We start from the raw sequence: 16,905 nt of genomic DNA on the forward strand, positions 1-16,905 counted from the left end.
TCTGATAGAGCGTTAATACTGTGCTGCTACGTAAGTGTCTTAAAATAAATTGAGGAATCTTGTGGAAAATCTGTCTGTGGGTTGCATGTAGGTAAATTATGACACATTGATTGTCTTACAGAAAAATAACCTTGAAACTGAGAATAGAAAAAATGTCAATCATGTCTGACTAATTCAGTAGCCATCCTATGTGTTCTGTGTGCTTCTCACAATTGTGGATGTGGGCAATTACAGTCTCACAAAATCACTTTACTCTTTAAGGTTTAAGTGAACAAAGTGTTACTGGCAGTATTTTTTCTTCTAGAATGTCAGTTGTTAAATTATGTAGTTTGTGGCTAAGGAACCAAATCTAGACCTTGAAATGTATCATTGCTTCTCTTAGCTTTGCTTTTAACAAAGCACAGAGTTAAGACTGTGGAACACACTTTCTAAAAATGGAGAATTACGTACTCTTCAAGACTTGGTAGTTTCACTTTTAGGTTTTTGGTATGTATGAGACTATTCATGTGTTGTTATGCCTTTCTTTTCACATAAGTACGTTTACTGTGCATAATTGTACATATATATAGTGTCTAGTTGTATTACAGAATGAGTTTGCGATTTATTGTCCAAATGATAGATAACAGTAATGAGAATGGAAAAAAGTGAAGCAGTATTTTTATTTTGACATCAGTGTATACACGTGTACCTGTTTGTGTGGATGTGGGCAGGTACATGTATTTTTGTGATGTTACCATTGTGGCAGAGTTAGCTCTCTGCATGTTTTGGCTCTTCATTCTTTTGGCACAAGGCTGGTTTGCTTTACTGAAGAACTGGTGTGAGTTTAAGTTCCTTTTAACTGTCAGGTTTACAAAATTGGGGCAAAACCAGTTTAATAATCTGGGCTAGGACAGTGGCTCTGTATTTTCAAGTTGGGGAAAGGCATGGTCTGTATTCATATCTGGTGTGTAGTGTTGGCAGTTCTTAAGGGATGAAAGTAGAGGGACTTGATCAGGGGAGAGTGGTTTTACTTTTTAATCTTAGTGAACAAATTCCACTTAAGACCCTGGCTTGCAGAAGGATGTGTTTATGTGTTTGGTAGGTGGGGTGTTTTTCTGTCAAATGTTGATCTAAAGGAACAGGGAAAGAACATGGAGTATCTACAAGCTTGACAATATAGCTGAAATTTTGTCTTGACTCTTCCTCCCCCCCCCCCCCCCCCCCCCTTTCCCCCTGGAACCCATTAGAATTGTTACAGATGGCACCCTGTATACTGTGGTGTCTGTATTTGAAGGTTTTTCAAAATGGACTAGCTTTAACACAGGGAGGAGTCTTTTAATTAGCCAAGAATTTGTGGAAGAGCTTGATAAAGAGCTCTTCTGACTTTACTCTTGATGTACATGTATCTCCCTGCTGGCTTTGAAAGCATCATACTATACTTTCAGTTCAAAGATAGATGAACTGGATTTAGGAGGTTACTTGGAGTCAACGCTTAACTATTCGGTGGCTAAGAGGAATCCTTTTCTGCCTGCCTTATTAGGAATCAAGGACAACAATCACATCTGCAGAAAGACTAGATGATTAATGATAGAAGCATCAAATAGCTACTTCCATGCATGGATTTTTTGCTGGCTTTCAAGTTATTTTTCCCATGTTACTTTAATTTTGCATTTCAAATGGTAGGAAATTTTATTAGTGTTTGATATTTGTACCTGTAATTATGGAATTTTCACAAGAGCATTTAATGCATCTTTGCCACTAACTCTCGAGTACTTTTTTTCTGAGACTTACCTTTGGTTTAGGTCAGCTAGTTTTCATAGGTTCTGTTTTCTGCAGTCCTTTCCAACTGTTAGAAGTAAATCTATGAACATGAAGCCCTAAAGCACCCATACTCCCAAACTCAGGAGTTGCTTTGATTACTTTCTTGCCTGATTGCTCTGGTGTTTTTTAAGAAGACATAGGAAAAAAATACATAGAGGTGAATTTGGTAGTCAGTCACAGCAGAGGAGGAGCGCAAGATGATAGAAGTCTTTCAAATTGTGATAGCTTCTTGTAGGTACTGCTGTACCTTCCTCATATCACTGTCTGATTTTTTTGCTATGCAAGAAATAGGACATACACAGTTAACAGATATCTGATTTTAAAGGAAATATTTTTCGTATGAAGTGTAATCAAGTCATTAAACTTATTTGCCAGAAAGTTATAAAGACCAAAAGTATGACTAAAGAAAATAAATGGTATTAATGAGATTATTTTGAGGTTTAGCCACATGCTATCCCCAGCTCATAAGTTGTTAGCTGGAAGCCAAAAAGGTAAAGGACGGAGATCAGAGATCATCACTCAGTATATAAAGATTCAGAAGTATAATAGTGCATTGTGGCTGTTACTGTACGGAGATAATAAAATTACATAATAAATGGAGTATGAGCGGAAAAATGTTAAAACAAGATTTCTGTGCAGTGAATTTATACAACAAACCAATTTGTTTATCCTTTAGGTATGTGTGTTCAGGAGAAGGAATTTAAGATAGCTTTTTGTGTATGAGCTAGACTGAAGTCTACAAATTGAGAAGATCAGCTGGCTATATAAATTGCCTACTAAAGCAGCTGTAAAATATTTTCCTAAAGAATTTGATAAGGAGTTGAGCAGATTGGGATGTATTAATAATATAATGTATTGTGCTGATACAGATCCCAGTGTGCCACAAAAACCCCACACCATCTAAATCCTGTTAACACTGAGCAATGAAAGTGAGATAAAACATGTCAATACTATGCTTCTACTGCCATTTGGGAAGGCTCTAAAGAATGATAGAAGCAATTGCTGGAGGAGAACCTAAAGGAGAAGCTATGTGGGACCAAGGTAAACCTCTTTCCCTGCTTGCCTGCTGATAAAGAAGGAAAAGAGAATGTATTCCTGTTTACTTTTTGGTTGTAAAAAATAAGGATAGAACATTTCCATTAAGTATTTACACACCTCCTCAAAAAGTGAAATAAAAGGTGGAAGCTGTATATGAAAATGGATCAGAAAAAACTCCCATTGCTGCTTCCAGTTGTATAGGTGAACAGGGCCATTCAGTGTCACCCACTTGGTGGAAGTGATGCTGTCATGGGAGAAACAGCATGTGGTGAGCAAATATACACACTGTTTTTCAGCTGTAAAAAGAACTGTTACTGAATTTGCTCATATCTGGCCTTCTCCAAAGAAGTTTTGACAAGCAGACTGCTCCTTTCCTTGAGATTATCAGGGCTTCTAGCTTATTACAGAGAGCTGTTTTTTTATCTTATTTCGAGGGTTTCATCTTTTATTTTCTTTCTAGGACTCATGGTTTCTGTAGCTGAGGGAGCCAGTAGACTTTGGGAGTGTAGATGCCATGTGTCATTTAGACAAAGAAGGCTCTCATTGCAGTGCTTATAGAAAGTGGGACCCCATCCTGGAAGCTGATGTTCAGAAACAAAGGTAGTTTCAAGAGTCATGAATTCCATGATGTGTTGTTGTGTCTATCCGGTTGTGTACTAGGGTGGTTGGATTTGCAACCCTTGCACATCCAGATAACAGGGTTTTACATGTAGGCCCTACGCAGTAAGGTTTCCAATGATGGCAATTTGTTTGAACTATTTTAATAAACACTGAATTTTACAAACACATTGTTATCAGAAACGTCCCAACTAGTTCAACTTGCAAGGCTACCAGCGGGTGTTTTTCTAAACTTCTACAGTTAAGGATATTTCCTAGCACATAATCTAGTTCCAGAATGATGTAAGGATGATGTGACAGTATTGAACTTCATGCATGATACCCTTATTACTCATGTTTAATCTAGTAATATAGTTGTTACCAGGATTCTTAACTGTTCCTTCAGTAACCTGCAGTTAAGTTGTTAAGCCATGAATGTTACAAAATAACAGTAATTCTGTTCTAACAGTAACAACAAAGTTTAAACTGATTAAACTAATTTGCTGACTTAAAAAGATATGACTGCTTTATTAGAACGAAGATCTGTCTAGTCTGATATAGTGTCTCCAGTAGAGTAAGGCAGAATAAGACCAGAGCAGACACATGATACTTCCTTCTAATACTTGCCCAGTCTCTAGTTATTTTCTATTTGAGGAATTTTTGAGACACTTGTGGTTTGTAACCTTTTTTGGATTTATCTTTATTGTGTAGTCTTCCCTTGGAACGATGTAATAGTCAAGTGTAAGTCATGCTACCATGGTAAAGAAAAATAATTTGTTTTGGTAAAGAATGTTAAAAGAGCAAGTGAAAAAAAAAAAATCCCAAACAAAAAAAAATAGGGTCCTGTGTAAGAAAATTAATTTTGTTGCGCTGTCTGTGTGTGTAAAATATCAATAAAGCTTAATGCCTAAGAGACACTATTTTTGTGTTAACCAGAACCATTTCCAGCTGGGAAGACAGTAATTCATTAAGTAGAATTAATAGGATTTTAACTACATAAAGCAAAGTACTGAATTAAACTTTTAAAAGGTACAGAGCATTGCTAATGTATAATAAGCATGTTAACATTTCTTTGTAGTGTTCTTATAATTGCATTAATTAAAATGCAGGATATGGTTAACAGTTATGTGTAAGGGGGTTGCTTCAGATTCTGTTTCTTCAGTGATCTTTGGCTTTTTAGCTTTTCAGACCATGCCACTACTCACTGTTGCTGAGTCTTCATATAAGACAGGCATTAGCAAAGATCAAAGAAAGATCATCAGTGGAGCAGAACACTTAAGTACCTATTAGATAGCTGTTAAGCCAGCAGTGCTGTCTGCCAGCTGGCCTGCATCTATCCTAATAACTCTTATACCTTTAGGTACCTGGGCTGCACCCAGATTGTCTGTTGGGAATGCTGTCTGCTGCATTTCCACTCTGAACTGTGCCCTAGTGCTCTTTGGAAGAGTGCTGGCTGGCACAAGCCAAAAGCAATGTAGAGAATGAAGTTCCAGTACCTGGGAATATTTTCTGTCTGCTGTACTGATACAGCCATAAACCTCTTGAAGGTAGGATAGGCATTTTTTAATCAAAAATGAGACTAGTATGATTTGCTTTTAAGTTAATAGTACTTAAGCAGCCTTACAAATATGGGACTTCCTTTACACTCTTCAGTGAACGCTTCCATGCACTTTAGTTTTTTACCCCTTTTGTATAAAGTCATGAATATAAACACCAGAATATACAATAATTTACTTTCCCTCAGTTTAAATTAAGAAGAAAACAACCAACCAAACAAAACCAGCCAAATAAAACCACTAGGCCACTCCCCTCCAAGTTACTAATAATAACAAGTTTTTTTACTATATATCTTCCAAGCAAGCTGCTGTCAAAGCCATATGGTGACTGTACTGTGTTTATTCCGAGTTCTTGCAGAACTGTCAGATAGGTTATAGGTTGCTGAAAACTGTCAACATAAAAAAATGTTGAGCAAATATTTCTGTAAAAAAGTTGTTAAACATTAAAATTGTTATTGATTAGGTGATGTTGATAGTCGGGAAAGAATATTCCTGGTGGGTTTGCTATGATAGGCTATGAAGAGGAGATGATCTAAGATTTAGTCAAAGTTTATTTGCAGAAGTTGTAACAATGACATTTCCTGCTTAACTTCTGTCCACAGATAAAGTCTCATTGGCACATAGGTCTTGAAATTCCAAGTGTATCAGTTAAAAATGAGGAATAAATGGAAAGGCTGACCCTCTCCTATGAGGGTCTTCTCATAGTGTTTTCTTCTTGCAAATCACAGTGGTTCTTACCATACTTTTGAAAAGCGAGCTGGATTAGGAGGTGCTCAATATTCTGTATAATAGTAACTGTTTGCTTTTTGTACCACAAATTTTTATCCTAGTTAGTTTGGGTACAAACACAAGTGAAGCTCAGAACACAGACTAATTTCCTAGGTATCTAATTAGCTTTTCAGGCAAGTTTTTTTTCACCCTACACTGAATTCTGTACTGCCACATTACATTGCACTGAAGTTAATTATTTGCCCATATAGCAGGTAACTTTCTTCACTGGCTGAGGTATAAATATTCAATAGGGTAAGAATTTTTAATGTTATTCTGATGTGGTTTATGAAAACCAAAGACGATTTCCCAAAACAACCAAAACCCCCAAAACCTTCCTTTTAGAACATTTACTAGGTTCTGTAAACTCGAAGTTGGAGTTGGGGTCGTACACCTGTGAATGTTAATTTGGAAGGTTAATCTTTTAAAGGAAGGGCTGCTCAGCTCTTCAATTAGCAGTTAAAGAGAACTAAAACCTGATTCTAATATATATGCTGGAGATTTGAATGAAACAGTGGTGAGCAGAGAGGAATTTTTGCTTAAAGAACTTTAGGCAGATTATTCTTGGATTCTGGCCTGTCAGTTGCTATACTGACATCTGGAACAGGATTCCAGGTCAAAACCTGGAATTCAGACACAAACTATTAAACTCATAATTTCTTTGGAAAGTAATACAAAGGCAAACATCTTCTATGTGTTTCAGCACAGTAATTAAAGCTGTTAAAATAATTCAGGTAATACTTTCTGAGATTGAGATGCATTTTGTGTGTGTGTCCATATCAGGATAAAAGTGTATGTTGAGGGCTTTTTTTTGTTGTTGGTTTTGAGAAATGCTGGAAACATTTCTGCTTAAGAAGTACTAGTTTATCTCTGCTAAATAGTAATAAAAAATACAGCTGTTCTTGTTCTGGGAACAGGAAATAGTTTAGGTCAGAGATGCAGAAATAGTCATTCCCTTAGTTGCCTCTGTGAGGAGAACATAGTAAAAATAATACAGCATTAGGAAAAAAGAGCGGGCAACAAGCAAAGAGGAATTTGATAGTTAACTACTCTGGAAAAATGCTTCAATGCTGATGTATGTTCAGTGTTTTTCCAGTTCCTGGGCATTCTGTGATTTTGGTATTAGACTGAGAAAGATGAGCAGCATGAGAACAACTTAATGTGACTGGGAGACAAGATCTACCCATTTTAACTCTTCCACCTGCAGTTTTGTGACTACAAAAGAGTCGTTATCAAACTTCTCCAGAGCCCATCAGAAGAAAGTTTTTGTTGTGACAATAAGTAACAAAACTGCTTACAGTAGCATGCCCACCCAAACACAGTAACCTGGTTTCTAAAGTACTTATCCCATATTTTGATGATTTTTTTTTTTGACTTACCAGATGTTTCACTGAAAATCAGGCATGCAGTACATGGAGCAGATCTGAAATTCTAGCTTAGTCTGAAAGATGGGAGAGGCAATTGTATCTGTGGAACACTTAAAATGAGGAGGCATATTTATGGCTGTTGATTACAGATACTTCAAAACCTTGTTATGTAGACTTTTTTAAAATGGGGTGTTCTCTTATTTTCTGCTTCTAGTTAATGGTACTGAGTGGGTTTGATTGTGTCCAGTATGATGTTGAAAATGAGTGAAGTTGACACAGAAAACTATTTGTATGGTTTCACTTTGTTTTTACAGCATTTTTCTTCACTCATGTTAAAGCCGAACTTGGACTGTTGTTCAAGAAAACCTAGTTATGTTAAAAAAACAAAAAACAACAACCCCCAAAATGAAACAAAAAACCCAAACCCACAACTAAACAACTATGCCTAATTTGAGTAATATTTTGAGCTTAAAAACATTTGCTTAAGATTTCATGCAACTTAAATATGTTTTCCACCAATTTTGTATGGTTTTAAAGATGAGGCGTTTGGCACATAGATTCTCTTATGAGACAGTACGAATAGTTGTAACAGGAGCTTACTAAGAATAACTGTTGTATCTTTAGACCCTCTCTTAGGAGGAATTTAGAAAACTTTTTTTAGGAAGTGTAGACCTAGTTCAGTATAATTTGTGTCTGTTTAAAGAAATAAAGGTAAGAGCCAGAGATCTGCCATCAGTTAGACTGAAACCAAGTCCTGAATTTGTTGCTGTAAAAAAAAAACAAAAAAAAACCACCAACAAAACAACAAGAAAAACCCCCACAACAGCAACAAAAAACCCCCATCAAAACCCAAAACATACAATCCAGAAAGCTTTTTCCTAGGAGATTACTAAATTCTGGGGGTGCGTTATTTTGCTTTATTACTGATATCAGTGGCCTGGCTGCCTGACATCAGAATTCAGTTAAGTGCATGTAAGTACTTAAGTTCAGAAGAGGTTACCTGGTTAACCTGCCAGGGACCATCTGGTTTTGGCTGCAGTTTGCAGCCTTGCATTACTGTGCTCATGGTATGAGTCACAGTCAAGCTAAGGCCTGGAACTGGTGGGTAACTTGTGGGATGATGCTGTTGCATTCATGTTTCTTTTTAAGTGCATCAAACTAAGCCTGACATTTAGAGTTAATGTTGAGTTTCAGTTTGGCAGATGTTAAGGGACCCTGGGTTTGGACAAGGTCCTGAGCACCCTGGAGCCAGCTGATTACCTACCTTTCTTAGGCTAGAAGGAAACTATATAATTTGCATTTGTGATGGTGCTATTAGGTTGTTAATGTAGCTTTTAGAGTGTGTCTTTGGAAGAAGCTGAATTAGTTTTAGACAAACATACTCATCTTATGTTTTGCTGTTGGCAGGGGAATCTTGCAAAGTAGTTTGAGTTTTCTTGGGTATCCTGCTGAGTAAAACATCACCTTAGCGGCCAGAGATCCCATTCAAAAGCTGGGGCTCCTCTCTTCTTCTGAGTTATTCAGAGTAAAGGATTGTTTTGTTGTGAAAGGTGTTGATTGGGTTGCTGCTTGGTCTGATGAAAACAGAGTTGCCCTAGGGGCTGTGTCCCTGCAGGAGATGAACTGAGGCTGAGCCACATGTGGTCCCAAAGATTACCTTATAAACAGCAATCATTTCAGGCAGCAGAGTACATATTAAGGGCCTATTAACTTGCTTAGACCTCTCTTTGACTTGAAAAATACTTGTGAGACGAGGAATAATAGAAGGGAAGGGTTGCCAAAAGCTATGGAAGGTGCATCTTGCCGTGTCACTGTTGGTACATCTGTTGAGTTGGAGATTTATTTCCTATTAAACATCTGCTTAGCTTTTGAAGTACATCTTAAGGTCAAAGGAGGGAAGCTTGAAATGATTGCATAATGTTTATTCTTTTCTTTGAAGATTTTAAAACTTTAATCATACAGCATTTGGGCATATTTAACAAAGGGGAAACCTAGATGAGTATTTGGCAAACTTCCACAACTTATAGCATGCAGTAGTGGCAGCTATAGAACTTAAATTTTAAAATACTTTGGGCTTGCTGAAACTATGGTTTGCAGGTCCATTTTGTAATCTATGTATCACTGCATATGTGCGTTGGTTACACTGGTCATCTGAATGTGATCAAAAATGAATTTTCAACTCAGCAGTCTCCATGTTGTTCAACAAAATAAAATGTCTAGTATTCCAGTGCCATCAAAGAGTGATTTTTGGTAAAACAGGAGTGCCCAAAGAGTCTAGCAACAGGACTGCAACAGATAATTTCTTTATTCAGAAACGAAGTTTCCCCAAACTCCTTGTGTTCTATCCACACTTCTAATAGCTGCTTCTATTTAATTTTAATTTTTTTGTGAACAAGGATAAATCAATACATACATGGCTCTTATAAAGAGTTGTGTAATTTTTGATAGGCATTTGGGCTAAAGGGCTTCTGAGCTAGTGGATATAGCTAGTGGATATAAATTGTCTTGACCTACCAGTAGTGGCAATCATTAATAGATCTTTCGGCTCAAGAGTTCTGTGTCTGTGCAGATAGTATCACTGATACCAGAACTGAATATCTGCCTATGTGACAGGGAAGGTTACACACAGAAAACTCAGTAGTTGCATTGTTTTATTGCCCAGTCTACACCTTAGAATAATCCTTACTGAGAGGGATTGCTTCCAAAATCTGCATGCTTCTTGAATAAACAGGCTATATTAATTTTACTGATGCAAAAAGCCTGAAACCATCTCTATATGCTAAAAAATTAAAATTCCAAGTTTTGGTTTTGAAGTTGCTGATCACAGTGTGCTTATTCATATTTTTTAGAGGGCTTAAGGATTAAAAGGTTAAGAATTCCAAAATGTAAGAAATATAGTTACAGAATAGCCTTCCGATTTTAGTATTACTGGTAAATATACATGAGCATTACAGAACTGCTCCAGTTGTGGGTAAAGGAATGAAGATTTTGGTAACATGAGGTGCTAAAAATGAATACGGAATGAATGAATAATGCTGCTAACCATGTATGAAAGCTTCTTACATGTGTGGCCTGTAGTGCCAATTGTATTTGTGCACAGAGGGAGTTCAGTAGCTCAGCTTGAAAGATTTACAGTGCAAAGAAGTTTATGATGGAATGTATGGATGGAATTATATATGTTGTCTTTAATGCTAGTACCTTTGTTCCCTCCGTTCCTCCAAAGCTGTGAGGGTGATATATGTAGCTCTTTGATGGGGACCATCTCCATTCTGCAGGGTTTTTTTTTTATTTTTTTTTAAATCTCCCATCCACCCCTAACTTTTTCCTGTAGATTTGCCATGACAGGGTATATCCTGTCTCTATGAAAATTAGAGATTGCTGTCTAATGATAAGGGTTTAATCTGCAACGAATCAGACATGTGGAAACTTCTGTCTGTGGAATTTTCTGTTTGATCGGAGAGGAATGCCCTTGCTGTGCCCTTCCTGTAATGAAAGCAAGGTAGAGTGAATCAAAGTGATTCTAGATAAGATTGGAATGTGTGTATTGGTTATGCCTCTTGTTATATTTGGTGTTGCAATTCTGTTCGTATGTAATATTTTACTGTCCAAGAGATTAACAGCATTGTTAATCTTTTTAAAAGGTACCTCTTTCTTTCTGTTACAGTTAAAAGTGCTGGGGGTGATTTTATTGATTAAATTCCTGGGTTAATTACTTGGGTTTGAACATGGAAAGTCTTGCTCACAAAAACAGGCATTTTCAGCAAAATATTGAATGTGCTATGTTAATACCACAGGGGTTTTGTTACTGTAAATAATTTTACACTATTAACTATGCCTTGAGTCTTAAAGTTTTTGTTTTTTCTTTTTTATAGTGTAGCATTGCGAGTAATGGCTAACAATTCCTTTGTCTTTATTACACAAACAGTTAATGATTAACAAATGTCCAGCTGCCTGTGCAAAGAATGTTAATTACTGTGGGGAGGGAGGGAAAGATGACTATGCCTTTGCGTAAGAAGTCTGGTATCATAGTTCACTTTGAAGATAGTTTGAACATTATAGCACCAATTTAAGCAGATTAAACAGAAATGGAAGAATGATTTATGCCTTTCTTTTTGATGTGTGGTTATATGTATGTGCTTCCATATCTGTGCTGCTAGGTAGTACAGTAGTATCTTGGGTTGCCTGGGTTTGTCCAGACCCTTTTAAAGTTAACAAGTTGTCCTCTCTTCTTACACGCTTTTAAGAAGTGCGTTACTTTGTGTATGGACATAGAGAAAACATAGCTAAAATAAAAAAGGATAAAAATCTAAGCAGCTCATAGCTGTGCTTACAAATATTAAAAAAATAAAATCATAGAACTTGTACTTTTCAATTGGCTTTTTGCTTGCTTAAGAGTGTTCCTGCTGAACAATGGAATTTTATAGTGAATTTGTGAATTGACTTGGACTTCCAGATACAGATAAGATAGGAGAAGAGAGTGTGAGAAGGTTCAAAAACTGTTAGTGAAAGACAAATTATTGAGTTGTCATTGGCTCAAGTGAAATGTCAGTTTTGATGTGTATTATGTAATAAATTGAGGGGGTGATAATTAGAGTAAGAACAAGATTACTGCAGATTATGCGGTTTAAGTTTGAATGATTATTGATCCAGGTTGCGATAATATGAAATAGAGTAAGAAATCTATGCTATGTCTGTAATTCCAGTGGTGATAAAAAAAAATAAAAACTTCGGTAATTGAGTTGTTCAGTCAAACATGAGAATGGCCAGCATTTGGGAATATGTTTCTGAGAACAGTCATGCACCGATACAGATATTTGAGGTAGTCACCTGGTGCAACTCCATCTCTAGTCACTGCAGGTTCTTTGAATTTCTTGAACAAGGGAAAAAAAATGTTTTGTTCAGGAGTAAAATGTATTTTGTGGCTACATGATCTACAAGTCATCTACAATATCATAGTGTTCTTCCATTTACACTGAGTGTAGTAGTGTAAGCAGAGTTGGTCTACTTTTATCATGGCTCTAGGATGATTAAACTTCTTGTTTGGTGGAGTTATTCACATCACTCATTCCCTTTGGTATTGTTACTAAAGGTGCAGTTACCTTCAGTAAACAATGTTTCTGTGGGGAATTAAGAAGTTCCTAATGGAAATTCCAACGCACTCTGTGGTGTGTTGATCCAGATGCTTGCAGGTTCTACTATTAAGCAATAAATACAGAGTGAATAATTTTATTTTTTTTCCTTTGGAAGATGTTGAATAAAACCATGTAGGCAGTTATCCATTATTTATGTGAGGAAGACAGAACCCATCTGCCAGCAGGCATCCAGGGCACTTACAAAAAAATATCCTTAACATCTAATAAGTAATTTCTAGTTGCAAATCTCCCTTTTAGATTTTAAGTGTGGATTCTTCAGTGTACATGTAAGAATTTGCTTACAAACAGCATTTCTCATCTACTTGATACGGTAATCTGAACAAAAAAGGGTTGGTGTTTTTTTTTTAATCCCGGAGTTCTTTGTCTTCATGACTCTTCTGCTGTGAAGTTTTTACTCAGAAACAAACAAGTTTGGAGACATTTCTTTGTATGGCTTTTTGTTTATTTTAATTCATATGCAATGATGAGTAATAAACAAATTAGTATAAAAAGTACTGATCAGTGTGGGATTTCCCCTGGATACACGAATAGAAATAAAGTCTGAAGAAATAAATAGATACTTTGTGGGTTAATGAATTTGTCAGAACAAGGATGAAAATGTCTTTTGATGCCACTGGATTGCAGATGCTTCAGTCTCATGACTTTATTGATTTACTTTGTTCCCCTAGCATTCACATGACCCCAGGTACACCGGCTCTTTGTGGACAAAGAAGAGCTTGGGAGCAGTGTTTCTGTTGACAGTAATTAAGTGCTATTGTGCGTGTAGCTAGCTGGTGCAGTAACATGAACGGCAGTAATAGCCTGATTTACAGTTTTCCTGATCATGCTACTTGCCTTTTGATAGGTATCAGTATCTCTTCTTGCTCAGACCTGGTCTGGGGACCTGTCATTGTTAACCAGCTGTTTCTGCAACTGAAAATAGTGTGAAGACTGAAAGCTTGAAGCAAAATTGCAGCAGTCTGAAACACAAATCGGAATAAATAACATGCATGTGCTAAATGTCAGGTTTTTGGATGTGGGTTAGTCATGAGCCAGTGGTGTTGTGGAGCACAGCTGTAACTGCTTCTTACTAAAGAGTAGGGCTCCTCTGTTAAACTTGGCTGAGCCTTCAAAGTTACTTTTGTGGAAGTAATAAGAGATAGGTTGCAATTGTTCAAATTACAACCAAAAAGGAAATATGAGAGAACTACTCTGCATGCAGGAAAAAGTTTCTTGGGACACATGCAACCATTTTCCTTAAGATGGTCACTAAACTTTGAGATTGAGGCAAAAAAAGGAAGTATACTTGTTGTAGAACTGTTCAGTATATTAATAATATGCAGAGGTCTAAACAGCTAGATCCTTCTGGATCAACAAACCAGTTTCTGTACAATTAAATGTGTTGCTCTTGTGCATAATTGGCTTTCCAAGTGTCTCATTATTTTCCTTGTAGGCTCTTCCACTGCCTAAGGGGGACCTAGGTTAATCTGTCAATTCCAGTTAGTTTTAAAATTCCTGGGGCCATTTGCAGAGGAATTTCCCCTTCAGAGACTTCCCATTTCCCACTTAAATGATTAGAGTGGTAATATAACCATTCATATAGTCAACAGTTGCTTAGTACTAGGAAGACTGTCAGTGAAGTTAGGGGGATTTTGCTAGGTGAGGCCAGAGTTGTAAAGAGCATATACATGTTCACTTGTCTGTATATGTAAGAAATCCTTATAAACTTTAACCAAGAACATAGGAATTCATCCTTTGCATTTCTTATGCGCATGCAAATACACAAATTCTCTAAAAATTTGATTAAATAAATTTCCTTCTTTGTGTACATTCGTAATTAAATAGTAGACTTGTAGAACCCTTCACTTGTTTCTGAGCTACCTACATTTCAACAGAAATTCTGTTGATCATGAAACCATAAATAGCAGGATTTAAAGATAAACTGTGGAACAGTATTATCAGAAAGGGTTTTTGCTTAAACATAGTTTATTCTAATTTTAGGATACTTTGTAATTGTATTTCTTGAGACGAAGAATCTAGTTTTGTCTTTACCTGAAGACAAAAATCTGTCCAGAAGTAAAATTAATCAGATCCTCCAAACCTTGCTTATGTAACATAGTAAGAAGAGCTGCTTTTGTGGGTACTGAGAGCCCACCTGCTTGGCCCAGAATCTGCTGGCAGTTTCTTCTGTTTTCACTAATACTTTATAAACCTGCTGTAGTGCTGATGCAGTTGCGCGCACATGGTTTTTGAGTATGCTGTTTCTCAAATCATGAGTGACTGCTCATGCTAACAGGAAAGCTTCCTTTACTTGCTGTCTTTTCAAACCAACATAAGTTGTATGTGGTTGTATTACAATAATTTTTTCTATTGGCATAGGAGTTAACATTTCATTTCCCTAATGTGTACTCATCAGGGGGCTTTTATGTCTCTCCGTATCGAGCTCTAGCAACATGGTACTGTTCGTCTGTATGGCAATTATATTGCCTGTCTGAAAGCTTGACATACAAGCAGTCTATCTGACAGAAATAAGCTGGAGCTATTAAAATAACCGTAAATGAGGCTGACAATAGGAGCTGTCTGCCATTGTCCCAAAAGATTTTCTGAACTGGAAGTAATCAGTTGAGTTCTGAGGCAACCCCATCAGGGATCTTCTAATTGCAAAAATTCCCCCTCACCACCCTCTGGCTTCCTGAAAGCAAGTTCACAATCTTTGTGGACTTTAGCAGATTTATAATTTTTAGCCCAGATTACTACCTAGTACTGAATAATAATTTCTGGGCATAGTCTTCTATTTAGGCAATTTTAGCAGCATGTTTTCAGATCTTTTTTGTTTTACAAATAGTCTAAACACTGTGTTTTCCATTCACTTGGCTTGGTTTTGTACAAATGTGCAGAATGCAATGTGGCTGGAACTGGAAGTCAAAATGCTACTGGGTCTAATTATGTATAGTTATTTTGCCTTGTGCTCATTCTATTTTACATATTGAAGACATGTAAAACCTGTTTTCTCAGTATTTTTGAAATGTAGTCTGTGCTTGGTGCACACCTTTAACTATGCATATCTTTGCTTCTAGGTCTTTTTGCTATCTGTAGATGCTTAAGCGGTAGCTGGTTTTAACTGTTGAATATTCTGTATTTCTTCAGATCTCTCTGCATCTGCCTGGTTTATAAGCTCCATGTAGCATAGATCACTAGTGACCCTTTCTTTCCTGCTTGAACACAGTTCAAATTACTGCCCTCTGTTCGCAGCAGTGATGCAAAAACTGTTTTGTGTTTTATGTCAAGGTTTGGATTTCAGCACGTGTTGGGGTTCTCTGGATGCTGTTTTTTGCTCAAAAAAAAAAAGAGTGTTCTACTATAAATGTGTTGGTAACTTACACATTTGCAAAAGGAGTCTGCCAGGTTTGAGTAGACACTGATAGTGTCTGTCATATGCAAAAATTGCTTGATTTCAAACTCAGTAGGTTATTTAATGAAATTTGGGAGTTCTTGAAAACTTGTGCTGATATGAGATTTACTGAAGTTATTGGTACAAAACTGGATTTGGCTATGTATTTCATTACATGTAACCGGTTCAGTGAAGTTAAATTTTAGATAAAAAAAACAGGTCATTTTGTTATGATCGAGATTTTACTTTGTTCAGTTTGTTTTTAATTTATTTCACCCCCAAACCTCCCCCCCTACCTCTCCCCAGTTAAAATCTTAAATGTGTTCTGATGGCAGTGGTTCCTATGCTCTGTTAAGGGTTCTATGTGCTCTAGAGACCCCATATGCTCTGCAGTGATATTTTTCTCCTTCCACCTCCCAGAACTTGCAATAACTAGTGCCTGGAAAGGGAGCAAATGGTAGTGAACTTGACATATTTGAAAGTCCTGCAGCTGCACAGGGAAATGGCATCTATCATTAAAGAACTTGTTCAAATTCACTATAGTTCCATCAGCTTGCAGATACTGCTAGTGATAAGTTACGTGAAACTTTCTAAGCCTTCATTTGTTGGGGAATGACCAATTTGTCCTTGAAACAGCAACAAGAGTTGCATTCCATTTAACAATCCTAAGTGTGATTTCTCAGCTGGTAGTACACAAGACTACTTGAAATGTATATAGCTTTCTGTTTTGGAGAGCTATAAATAAAATTTCATTCAATTTTTTTGACAGTCTGTCTTTATATATGCTGACAAAGGTCTTGTAATTCGAATATGTTACTTTCAGCTTATTTTCAGTGCTTTTTTCCTAGCTTCTCCTGAGAGAAATTTCTCTGAGAAGTCTCTAAAGCAGAAATTGTAAACTTCAAGTTTTTCATTGCCTTTCTTCAGTACTCATGAATATGATGTTACATGCATGAAAAAGTGGATTAAGATCACTGTAGAGAAACTTAGTGAATATCTAAAGAAATAAATATATAAAATCTAAATGTATGACAAGCTGTAACTATTAGAAACCGTGTTTATAGTCCTGACAGATGTTAGATATTTTCTAAAGACTTGTGGGGTGCATGTGAAAATCTTTACTCTATAGCCTGCAAACATAGTATCTTGCAGAATTTTCAAGGACAGTTGTGGTTTTGTGGCTTTATTTGGTTTTATTTGATATTTTGGGTTTTTTTTCAACATTGAAGTAAAGTTAACTGGGATGCATGTAAAAG

At 36.6% G+C, this 16,905-nt stretch overlaps 1 protein-coding gene across 7 annotated transcripts in view; it reads left to right on the forward strand.

Annotated features, from left to right (window-relative positions):
- Positions 1-16,905, forward strand: part of FAT1 (FAT atypical cadherin 1) — a 108,174-nt gene that overhangs the window by 12,599 nt on the left and 78,670 nt on the right. The gene's annotated exons all lie outside the window — the stretch shown is intronic.

The sequence above is a fragment of the Pezoporus wallicus genome, unplaced genomic scaffold (assembly GCF_028554395.1).
Source record: "Pezoporus wallicus isolate ANWC-B61680 ecotype Strahan unplaced genomic scaffold, APGP_CSIRO_Pwel_v1 contig_5552, whole genome shotgun sequence".
Classification (NCBI taxonomy): domain Eukaryota; kingdom Metazoa; phylum Chordata; class Aves; order Psittaciformes; family Psittacidae; genus Pezoporus; species Pezoporus wallicus.